Below are 12,776 nucleotides of genomic sequence, written 5' to 3' on the forward strand. Positions count from 1 at the left end.
GGCTATATTTGTGATGAGAAACGTGGAGAATATGATTAACAAACAAATAAATAAGTTTATTTTTGACAAAAAACTAAGTCTGGTCTCACTTAATTATAATTTTTTTCATAAGAATCAACCAAGTAGTATTATAGATTCCTAGAGGAGTTAAAGAAAAATATGCTTCAGAGATAACGTATATATTGATTAATGGTTGTTTTAGGGTGCAGTGATGATTCAGGGAAGTCTCAAATAAACGGACTGAAAGATAGCTTCGCTTTAACTGCAGGACATGCAACAGAGGGGCGTGGCTACACTGCTGCCACGGAAACCAAAGCATTATGCAAATCGTCCGGTATCTACAGGCATCTGAAGCGAACGGCCCCGCCCACAGCAGCGATCATGTGACCTGTGAGCATTCATGCGAGACTCTTCATAAGCTGTTTTGTTTTAACCAGCACACCACTCAGTTACAGAACCACTCCCACCCCGAGGGGCCCAACACTGACAATGAGCTTAATTATAATTACAGCCAAAAACTACAAACGAAAATACCAATACAACCTCAGCACATGAAAACTCAAAAAAAAATTTTTAACATATCTATATGTAAATTTATAGCTAGATATAATTAAATTAAATGTTCAACTAATAATTATATTAGCTTGGTTCCCAGGCGGCAACATTTTGTCAAATTGGTGACTTTTAACTTTAGGTTCTGATAAACTAAAACTAAAATGAACCAAAACTAATATATTCAATCAATGAAAAACGATTATATTCAACTCAGAAAAAACTTATAAAACCGCCAAATACACAACATTGTTGTAACTAAAAACGGAAAAAACAGTGAATGAAAAACTGAAAAACTTTAATATAATCAATGCATGATACTAAAAAAAACCCTGCAGGATAGTAATATATTTTGAAGTTTTGCATACACTATCATCAGAGGTGTGGGGTCGATTTAATGGTTCTGATATTTCTAATTTACTGATTTCTAATGTTTCTGTAAAAAGTGTCGTGTGTTCTCCACGGCACATTTAGTTGATCGAAAAATACGAGGTAAAACCAGTGGAAATATGTATTGCAGTTTAAAGCGATGTTGTCTGTGTGAATCGCTGGTGAAACTGTTAATGTATTTCTGGGATGTTGTCAGGCTGATTTTCCAGCATCATACGCCATCTTCTCGATGTCCACATGATCTTTCGAAATCCTTTTCTATATGATGATCTGTTGCTCAAGAAACAGTTCGTATTAGTATCAATGTTGCAACACAGTTGTGGCCACACATATTTTTGTGGAAAACTGTGATGCATTTTTAGTTGTCATGATTCACAGAGATAACAGAAAGTTCAGACGAGCCTCAAGTTATGTTGAAACAGAATGTTTCGTGACATATATAAAAGTCATATTCCCTGGCACTATTTTGTGTTTACGTTGGTGTGTTTTCTCTTGTACCTGAGTGCTGGTCTCCGTGATGGTGATGAGCAGCTTCTCGACTGCGCTCTGCAATCGTGTGTGATGCTCAATAGACGCTCCTCCCGGCCTCCGGACGTAGCTTCCGCCCCCTGGATCTCCAGCAACAGCTGCAGCCCCGCGTCCGCTCTCGGTCTCTGGCTGAAAAAACAGGCTGCTGACGTCCATCCGCAATCCGGTATCTCTGCTGAGAAAGAAACCCTCAGGGATGCCGGCTTCCTGTGTCGACACAAGAGGAGGAGCCGCCTCAAAACAACGTCTAATCTGAAATCAGCAGGCCTTTATATAACTGTGAACCCAACATTAGAAAACGCTAACCCGCTCGAGCATGTGATGTTTCTGAAAAACTACAGATGTTACATGGATATGAAATGACAACGGCCTAAATTATGATCTCACAACAAATAAAAAGACGTGTGGCGCTCGGGGTCTGTTGTGTGTTGTTGGGGGGTTGAGTTACAGAGGGCGTCTGTCTCCATAGGTCAACCTGAGTGCATCCCCATAGGAGACCGTCCCGGCTGTGGGCCCGGAGCTTTCATGTTTCAGGGTCATTTATTAGTATTATTATTCCACTAAGAATAAAAGCAGAAAAATGAAAGCCATTAAAAAAAAAAAATATTTGTAACTGAAAAAAATTTTATATGTTAAAAAAAAAAAAACTACTAAAAATTACAAAAAAGCACAACAAACAAAAGTAACTAAAAACTTTAACTAAACTTACAAGGTAATATAAAATGATCAAGATTAAAAGTTTAAATCGAAACTGATTCAAAAATAAAACTAAACACTATAGTATGTGAACACTCACGGACACTAAACCAAAATCACTAAAGTACAAAAACTAAGTATTTAGAAAAAAATAATAATAAATATATATAAAATAACACAAATCCAAAAAAAAAATAAATCACTAATAAAATCCTAATATCACCTAAATTACTGCTAAATGACACTAAAAACACACAACAAAAAAGTACTAAAATTACAAATCAAATAAAAAAAAAAATAATAAATAATTTATAGAAAAAAATAATGAAAATAGAAAATAAAACAAACACTGGACAAATATGAATACAACTCACCAAGATACCTCAATGACACTAAAAGCACCAAAAGTACGCACAACTAAAAAGTTACAAAAAATAAGAAACATTCTTTAGAATAAATAAAGATAATATGACCACAAAAACGAATCAAAACACAATACAAAATCATCATAAGAGACTCAATGATGCTAAAAAACACAAACGGACTAAAACTTTAACTAACCATTAAAAAATTAATATAATATAATCGAAAACAAAAAATACCATTAAGAACACAAACCAAATCAAAATAGCAATAAAATCATAAATACCACCTCAATTACAGCGTACATGGACCACAAATAACACCACAACAAAAATAAGCTACAACTAATGCAAATTCAAAAATTCTAATCATCATATCATAATAAAAGATTAAATTAGAAACTTAATTTGTTATATCATAAAAACTATACATAGTATGGCAGCTATCTGAACACCAGTGGCATGCATCAGTTGAACCCGCCCATCCGAGGGGTCATTGACCTCACCTCCACGGTACACAGCTCTATGCAAAGACAGTGAGTCAACAGGAAAGGACCAACAAGACGGACAGGATCTGATGCGGCTTCACTGCGCAGCAATTAACTGATATTAACTCGACACACACAGGATGTCACGTCCGTCTTTAAACGATTCTAAAGCACATCTCAACACTTGAGCTGAACACAGGCAGACCAACAAGACACGCCCCCTGATTGATTTCCATATTATTTAGAGAGTGACAGCGGGACGAGCAGTGTGTGTCTGCTGACCTGTCACTACTTCTGCCAGAACGATCTCATAAGGACGTCACTTGACTGGTGCGGGTTCAGGATGCCACTTGACGTGACGATGGTATGGTCTCGTCGCGGCGGTGCGTTTTTATTAAGTAGATCGAGCGGCTGTGGCGGAGGAGCGTTGTTCTGATGAGCACATCCCTGAGAGAGATACAGAAAACAAACAAACTACTGACCGCTGAGACACTTCTGTCTGTCCAAAACAGGGTCTCCACAGAACGAGCTCCTCGGTCTATGGATGAGCTACTACAACTATTCAGTCATAAAAATAAAAAAAAACTATCAAGATAAAACACTTTACTAAATCTATTAACTTCATAAAAAAGTACACATTAAAAATATAAATAAATACTTAACAATAGCCAAAAATTAATAACGCTTAAACGTAAAAAAATCTTTTTGTTTAAAATACTAATTTAAAATATTTATTACATCAGAAAACATGCAAATTTAATAATCTTAAAATCTAACACAAATAAACATAAAAATATGCAAACATTTTGCAAAAAAAAAAAACTAAAACTAGATTTAACAATAAAAAGCAAAGACAAATATAAAATACGAAAAAATGTAATACAAATCAGAAAAATGTAAAATAAGTACAAAATAAGATGAAAACAAATTGAAATTAAACTTACTAAAAAAAATCATAAAAATAAAAAAAAATAACACTTACTAAATCTTATTAAATAATACAAATGTTCAATCAAAATAAATATTTTTAAATTAAAACAAATAAAAACAAATCACTAAAAACAGATTATTACTAACAAAACACTACTAAAACTATAGAGCTTAACACATATGCAAGCAATTAAAAGCAATAAAGAATTTTTAAAAAAAACCAAAAAATAACAGGTGCAAAGGTATTATTCAATCATAAACGATAAAATAATCTTAAAAAGACCACACCTAATAATACTAAAAATTATTAAAAAAAAAAAAAACAAATTTTTTCCAGAAAAAAATGAAGCCGGAAAATAAAGTAGTAAAAAGGTTTTTTTTTTAAATCAAAACAAGTCCAAACTTACAATTAATAAAATTTTAAATTATAATAAATATTTAAAAATTAAAAATAATTAATTAAAACAAAGTCTCAAAAATAGAAACAATTAAAAAACTTAAAAGGTTGAATCAATCTAACTCTATCACTGATCGTTTGAGTAGTAATGACGGTACCGACTTTTTAGTTGACCAACACACAATGAAATCATTCAGTTATGAACTGAGCTTGAAAAATCTGCTCCCCTCGCTGTGTTGACGCCATTCAGACGAAGAGCTCTGGGCGCTCCGTCAAAGCTAGTTCCCTGACCTCTGGAACTCCTCACATCCTTCTCCGGCTCTCCGTTCGTCTGAGTTTATGAACCGGCAGAAAAGAAACAGCAGACAAGAAGCCCGTCATTTCATCACAGTCTGCTGTGTTTGTCAAACTGAGCGCAGCACAACACCAGAACAGCTTCAGGTGCTCTGCCATAGCAAAACGGCAGACAAGAAGCCCGTCATTTCATCACAGTCTGACAGAGGAGGGAGGCCGTGCAGGTGGAGCAGATGTGACAGACCTGTAAACACTGGTACATTAGTTTATATTTACATATTTTTGAATGTTTATCTGTAATTTTAGTTTTTGGAGATTTATTGATGTTTGTATTTTTATTAATATTATTTTTTATTTTTATTTATTTTTATTTTTTTTTTATTGTTTATTTTTTTATTATCTTTTTAACAACAGATCACTTGAAGCCGTGGATGAGCTCTTTGTATGTTAAGAGGGGTTGACTTTTTGTGTTTGTTTGATCTTTGTGTTGTGGGTTTGCATGTTTTGATGTATGTGTCTTTTGTTTTTCTTCTGCTCTGCAGCTCCAGCTCCGTCTGCACCAAACACACACACACAGATGTACAATCAGCACCAAAATCACAGGCAGCTGCAGAGAGAAATCAGTGAAATCACACACACACACACACACACACACAAAATCACAGGCACAACACACACACAGAGAGAGAAGAGAGTAATGCATGCAGAGGACATCACATCTGAAGTGCTAATGGTAAACAGAGACTGAAAATGTTAAAATCATATTAAACCAATTATATACAGATTTAACATTTCATGATCCAGTTCAATCCTGACAGATAAAGCCTGGATCTTTATTCATGCCTGAACATCTTGTTTGACATTTCATGATCGGAAATATTTCACTTTTACGAGAAGTTTAATATGCTAGGAACGTGGTTTCATGCTGACTTATACCTCAATATTTACATTAACACTAACTGTAGTCTAAACTGAGATTTGGGAGCTGACGTAAAGCTAAAAATGAATTAAATTATTAAAAAAAAAATTAAGTAGATAATTTAAAAATAAAAACCAAAATAAAGCCAACCAATAATTAATAAATAATAAAAATGTAAAATTAAAATAAAAAATGTTTAAATTAAAATTATTTTAAAAAACAATTAAAAATGTATCAAAAATAAACTCATGAATAAGTAAAAATGTTTTTTTTAAAGCTGAATCAAAATAAAACTTTGCACAAATAAAAAATAATAACAACAAAACCTATATTAAAGTCAATTTAACATAAAAATAAAAATAAAAAAGTAAACCAAATAACTTACATAAATAAATACAATCTTTAAAATTTATTAAAAATGTAGTAAATAAAATTTTTAAATTAAAACAAATAAAAAATCACTTTAAATGAAATACTAATCACAAATAAAAAATTACTACAAATGTATAAATCGTACAAAAATGTCAATTACAATAACTTACCTAAAAATAATAATCAAAATTTAATAATATTATGTATAGGCATAAAATACAAGTAACGTGTGTGTTAAATAATGAAATATTACCTTTATGAGTATTTTAACTAAGATTTTTAGTTAAAGGGTTTTTGGCTTCAGAGTTTGGGTATTCCTGACCTGAACCGTGCCTAACTAGCTGTTTACAAAAACTGCGTGCGAGAGATCGAGACAGAACAGGAAGTGCCTGCACACCTGCAGGAGCTTTGCTGGTTGAGTGTTGTGTAATCTGAGCCGTCAGGAGTGTGTGTCTGGCTCCTGATACGCCTCCAGCTTGAAGTGTGTGTGAGGATCTGAGAGCCTCCTGCTCCAGCTCAGAGCGCAGGTCCTCCTCCTCCTCCTCCTGTGTTCTGTGTTCAGTGATGAAGCGCTGCTCTTCTTCAGAGACTGTGGAGGCAGCAGACGGAGTGTTGAAACATCAATCATCAGGCGTCGCAGCTGATTATAGGGCTTAATGGTTTCATGCAGAGAGGTTACAGAGTGAGAGAGCTGACATGAGCGATGTAATATAATACTCTAATAACTAGCTGTATCTCTGTGAGAACAGAGAGCTCTAACGATAACCGATCTCCAGCTGATGGATGATTAAAAACACCCGACAGGACCATCCACATGACGTTATAGACAGCTCCAGCATTTAAAGAGACAGACGACAAAACTGCAGAATAAACAAAATACACAGCTGGAGTGGACACTAATATAGTGTTCAGCACAGTTAACACTGATGATGTGAACAGACTTGGATTTTATTATAGTTTATTAATAATTGTGACCCTGGACCACAAAACCAGTCATAAGTGTCAATTTTCTGAATAAATAATCTCTCCATTGATGTATGGTTTGTTAGGAGGACAATATTTGTGCTGAGATAGCCAACTATTTTGAAAAAATCTGGAATCTGAGGGAGCAAAAAAATCTAAATAGTGAGAAAATCATCTTTAACGTTGTTCAAATGAAGTTCTTAGCAATGCATATTACTAATCAAAAATTAAGTTTTGATATATTTACAGTAGGGACATTTACGAAATCTCTTCATGAACTGATCTTATCTTAAAATCCTAATGATTTTTGTCATAAAAGAGAAATGTATAATTGTGACTCATACAATGTATTGTTGTCTATTGCTACAAATATACCTGTGCTACTGATGACTGCTTTTGTGCTGCAGGGACACATTATGAATTCATTTTCATTTTTATATCAATGGAAAAATAGAATAGAATAGAATAGAATAGAATAGAATAGGAATAGAATAGAATAGAATAGGTAAGGGCTGGTATTAATTGGTCAGGTGATGGAGAAAAAGATGTCTTTAGAAGTTAAACGAAAAATTAAATGAAAAAGAGAAATAAAAATTATTCAAAATATTTAATTAGTATATAATTATTTAAATGGTATAATATTTATATTAGTACAATAATTTATATCATATTTATTCATGTTTTATTACATTATATATATTTTCCATAATTTATTTCAGTTAATGTTGTGTTTTTATTTCAAGTAATTTTTTTATGCAAGTAAAAATAAAAGTTAACTATAATAACCCGCAGGTGAGTTACCATTTCCTTTACACAGATGACTTATTTTCTACTGTACATTATAATGTTTTGATGTGCTGATTTGACTTTGGACCCGGTATTAAACACTGACCGATGCATGAAATTTAAAGATCAGACTGAATCTGATAGAAGTTTTTAATCGGTTTAATAACATGCTCATTCCCATCTCGTCAAAAACAACTGGAGTGTGTGTGTGTGTGTGTGTGTTTGCATGCAGTAAATGTGAGCTGAAGGGCTTCAATGCTACAAAATGACGCTCATCCTACAGATCATCCACACACACACACACACACTCATACATAGTTCGTCTTCTAATTCGAGCTGCAGAATAAATCGGAGACTCACGTGAGCTCATATATTCATAAAGGACACTGGAAATTCACTAATTCTGAATCCTGATGTGAATTAAAAAAGAACCAAATCCATAATAAAAAGCTGATTTGTGAAGCTCCCCCCCCTGTGCGGAATGAATCTGTGATCTCACCTTCATCAGGCTCAACAGAGTTCAGTCGGTCCTCCTCATCCTCACTGCGGTCCGTCTGTGTGCCGGTGCTCGTCTCGCGGGTCTGTCTGCTGATCCGGGCCTCTTCGGTCTGCTGGGCGAACTCAACCGACATCTGCACGATCACCTGACGCCGCAGACACAAAAACATCGACCGTTTCAGAGTCATAACGGCAGACATTCGCAACCTCAAACTCGTGAAGCAAGGGGGAATCGAGTCACGACAGAGTTTAATACGCTGAAGCGATTCATTCTCCTCTCTTCCTCTTTACTATTAGCTATAGTCACCAAATAAACATGAATTAACTCAGCTGCTGACGAAGAAACAGAGCGAGCTACTGAAATCAGTCAGGACTCGATCAGTTTCACAACCACAGAAAGACTTCAGTAATAACAAAAAGTCACCGTACCTCAGGAAAGACGTTCAATGCGCATATTATTAAACTTCATAATCAGTCAGAAAAAAGACTGTTTTAGATCAATATATGAACTATATTACATATTCTTAGTATTTGGTACTAAATCTTTTAATAATGTCTTATAAATCCTGAAAAATGAAAAAAATGAAAAAAAATGAAAACCTATTTTTATTAGTCACCATAAATGTTTTATATTTACAACAACAAATTGGAGTAAAAACATAATTATATCATTAAATAGTTGATATAACTTTAATAATTTTTTTTTTTTTTTCCTTCATTATTGGTTTCAGTTTTCAGCTAAAAATATTTATTATATAAAATTAATTTCAACACATAATCAGCAGGAAACAATAAGCAAAAGCATTCCTCATAAAAAACCACCAGACGTACTTCACACTTTGTCATTTTTTTATTAAAATAAATAAATAAACAAACAAAAACAAACAATGCATGCAACATATATATATTTAAAAAAAACCATTATTTTTGGTTTTGTTTTTAGTTGTTTTTCGGGCTACATGAACATTTTTTCTAATTTGAAAAAGAAGAATTAAATTAAGGGGGAAAAAAGCATGCAATATTAAAATCATGTTATTAACGATCTGCTTTCAGTTTACAGCTACATGTTATTTAAAAAATTTATTTTGGTGCATCATCAGACGAGAATAAGCAACAACATTCCTCATAAAACTATAGAAGCTTCACTAAGGATTTTTCTATGAATAGAAAAAAAAGCTAATCTCTTGGGTTAAAAAAAAAAAATAATACTAATTAATTAAAAAAAAAAAAAAACTTTCAGTGCATCATTAGCCAAAAAAATGTGCAAAATTCCCAACAGCATTCCTGTTAAAACTATGATGCAAAACCTCACACAGTAAAGCAGACATGTAATATAACGTTCATGAGAGAGTGGTTAAAGTGTTGTAAGCAGCACCTTAGCGATCTCCTCCTCCAGGCGTCTGAGCTGGGGCTCCTCCGGATGGACACGCGGTCTCCCAGTCTCTCCTTCCTGACACACAAAACAGCAGCGAGATTGAGAGCAAAGGAGAGGAGGAGCTTCAGTCGAGAGTGTGTTTGTGTGTGAGTGTTGTGTGTGTGGTGTGTGAGAGAGACAGAGAGAGAGAGAGAGAGAGAGTTATAGAGAGAGTGAGTGTGTGTGTGTGTGTGTGTGTGTGTGTGTGTGTGTGGGTGTGTGTGTGTGCTGAGAGAGAGAGAGAGAGAGAGAGATTGTGACTGTGAGAGAGAGAGAGTGAGAGGTGTGTGTGGTGTTGTGTGTGTGTGTGTTGAGAGAGAGAGAGAGAGAGAGAGAGAGAGAGAGAGTGTGTGTGTGTGAGACCACGAGAAAGAGCTCTTTTCACACAACACACACACAACGTGCGTCTCACACACTGAAGCCGTCGCTCTGCTCTCAGTGCAGCTGTAATCAGACCCTTGTTTTCTCTCTGAAATCTCATTCCAGCCTGGGTTTAAAATAAGATCCAGAAGCTCTTTTGTAACGAATCGGTTCTGTTTCTCTTCTCTATTTATATATATATATACATACATCAAATGTCTCCTTTCATCACTATTTTCTATTCCCTCGATCCAGAATTGATGCTTTTCTTTCTATTTTTCTCTCTCATCAAGTCTTTTCTCTTCATTTCTTCTTTAATCTGTTGTGTCTTAACTTTAAAAAAGTAATTAATGTTTAATTGAAAAAAGATTTTTAATATAACATCGCTCACAGTGAAACATTATTTTTTTGGTATATTCATTTATCAAAATACTACTATGTATGGACGCTAAATAATACTATGGAAGCTTTTTAGAATAATTAATTTATATAAATTCATGTGTGTGTGTGTGTGTGTGTGTGTTTTTTTTTTTGTGCTTTTAAAAAAATGTACATATACACATTTATTTACTGTACATGTAATTTTACTGTAAAAATACACTTTCAAAGGTTATAAAAATATGTAATTTAAAATACATAATATAAAGTAAAATGTGACATGTTATATTAGATAAATAAGGTAATCAAAATCTATTTAGAGTTTTGACGATTATGCGCTTTTATGAAGAGAAGAATGAATTTTTCCATAAATTGTAGAAGTTACAGTGAAAATACTAGGATATAATACTGCACATGTAATTTTTACTGTGAAATGCCAAAAGAGATGTTATACAATCTAAAAATGTAAAATCTTAGATTTAACAAGATCATTAAAATTTCACTTTAAATTAACAATGATCTTTTTTAGAAGTACAAAAATAAAAAAAAAAAAAAAAGTATAAATTACCTTATAATTTAATTAATTTGCTTTCTAAAAAAGTATAACATTAATTATCTTATTATTTATAGAAAATTAGTATATTTAACAACCAGATGTGGTAAAACTGAACAGAAATGGTGCAGTTCACACAGTAGGTATATTAATATTTGTTTCATTAACATTACCAGGTGCCAAAGGAGAGCTGTAAAGCACAAAATAAAACCTTCAGACTGTATTTGTAACATGTAAGTGAGTGTGAGTGAGTGTGTGAATGAAGCAGAGATGGAGGCGTTCAGTCGTGCGTGAGCAGGGTTTTGTGCTGTGTGAGAGTCACTGTCTGAGATCCATGCCGCAGCTCTCAGCCGCGGGCCGCTAAACACAGCAGAAAACCACCAGATCTGAGAGAGACACTGAGCTGAGACTGACCTGAAGATGCTCACGCTGCTCGTCTCTCGTCAGCGGCGGACAGACGCTCGGCATGCTGGGAAAACACACACACAGAGCGAGAGAGTCAACGTCACGCATCACCAAAGCAGTACTCTGACCTCATACACCACAACACTGCACAACATATCAATCAAATAAATACAGAAACAAAAAAAATACTTAAAAGAATAAAAATTAATCTCCAATATTTCAAAATAAAAATATAAAAAATTATTATTTCACATAGATTTAAAAAGATTTTATTATGTTAAATATTATATATAATATTAGAGACAAGACATGGCAAAAATAATAATAATAAGACTATACCAAACCAACACCTAGTGGCTAAAACATAATTAATATTTTGGCATAAAGAAAATGATTTCTTCTGCATGAATGGGGGGGGGGGTGGGGTGAAAAGTGTCAAGAACATAGGCAACGACTCTTAAAGGGATATTCCATACAAACACACACACATCTTGAAAGACCATTAGACACCCATACTCGCCTTTATTAGACTTTGGGTTTTTTTAAGTTCCACTGAAAGAAATTTTTCATTCAGGTTGAGTAAATTACTAGCAGAATACTCATTTTTATAGGAACTCACCTTTGACGATCCTAAAACAGGCTTTCATTTTCTATAAGTATTACTTCCTTATTTTGGTGGAGAATTTAAAAAAATAAACTACCACATGTTCTCCACAGGTTTTGAGAGATTTTATTTTTTTGATTTTTTTTAATTTGATCTTAGATCTTTACATTTAAATCACCAGGACACTTTCAATATCAATCCACAAAGGATTGAAAATAAGACAAAATTAACTTTAAATGAGCTCAAACAACTGAAACTCAGATACATACTTAAAAAAAAAAAAAAGATAGCCCCCCCAACACTTGATTTGTCTAAATCACCCCCCAACACTGATTTTTGTCTTTGGTTCAACGGGTCTCACATTAAACCTGATTTTGTCTTTTTTTTAACGTGTTTTATTTATAGACTTTGGATATGTCTTGTTTATTAATCGATATTTCTAGTTTTGGATTGTTTTTTCTTTGGTTTGAAGTGTTATGGGTATTAATGGATTTTTATACATAGCTCTAAAAAATCTTTTTATTTAAACATAACACTTTAAACTAGTGGAAACAGTAAAAATGGTAAAAACTGTGAGTAAAAAATTATTTTTGTTGCATTAAATCAACAAACAACTGCGAAATTCATTGGTTAAAATAAATAATATCAATGAAATAAATACACGTAGGCTATAAATCCCTTTGAATATCGTCTTTGATAATGAGTCAAAAAGATTAAAGCACAACTTTCCAGAGAAAGCTAAAGACACACAGAAACTAAAAGCAGTCAAAACTGCAGAGAAGTACAAGAAAGAGATATTTTATCATGACTGAGCTGTATTTGGTGAGATGTGATGAGTGTCCACACGAGGGCAGCACGGCTCCAGCATCAGTCCTCATCACAGAAAA

General features: G+C 33.5%; 1 long non-coding RNA gene across 1 annotated transcript; it reads right to left on the reverse strand.

Moving 5' to 3' along the window:
- Positions 1 to 5,167: 5,167 nt before the first annotated feature.
- Positions 5,168 to 9,622, reverse strand: LOC122143141. The gene is made up of 3 exons (XR_006158985.1): positions 9,551 to 9,622; positions 8,177 to 8,321; positions 5,168 to 5,191 (listed from the first exon to the last, which is right to left on the reverse strand). It is a non-coding gene; the product is annotated as an uncharacterized LOC122143141 (long non-coding RNA).
- Between the last annotated feature and the right edge of the window lie 3,154 nt (positions 9,623 to 12,776).

The sequence above is a fragment of the Cyprinus carpio genome, unplaced genomic scaffold (genome assembly GCF_018340385.1).
Source record: "Cyprinus carpio isolate SPL01 unplaced genomic scaffold, ASM1834038v1 S000000907, whole genome shotgun sequence".
Taxonomy (NCBI): domain Eukaryota; kingdom Metazoa; phylum Chordata; class Actinopteri; order Cypriniformes; family Cyprinidae; genus Cyprinus; species Cyprinus carpio.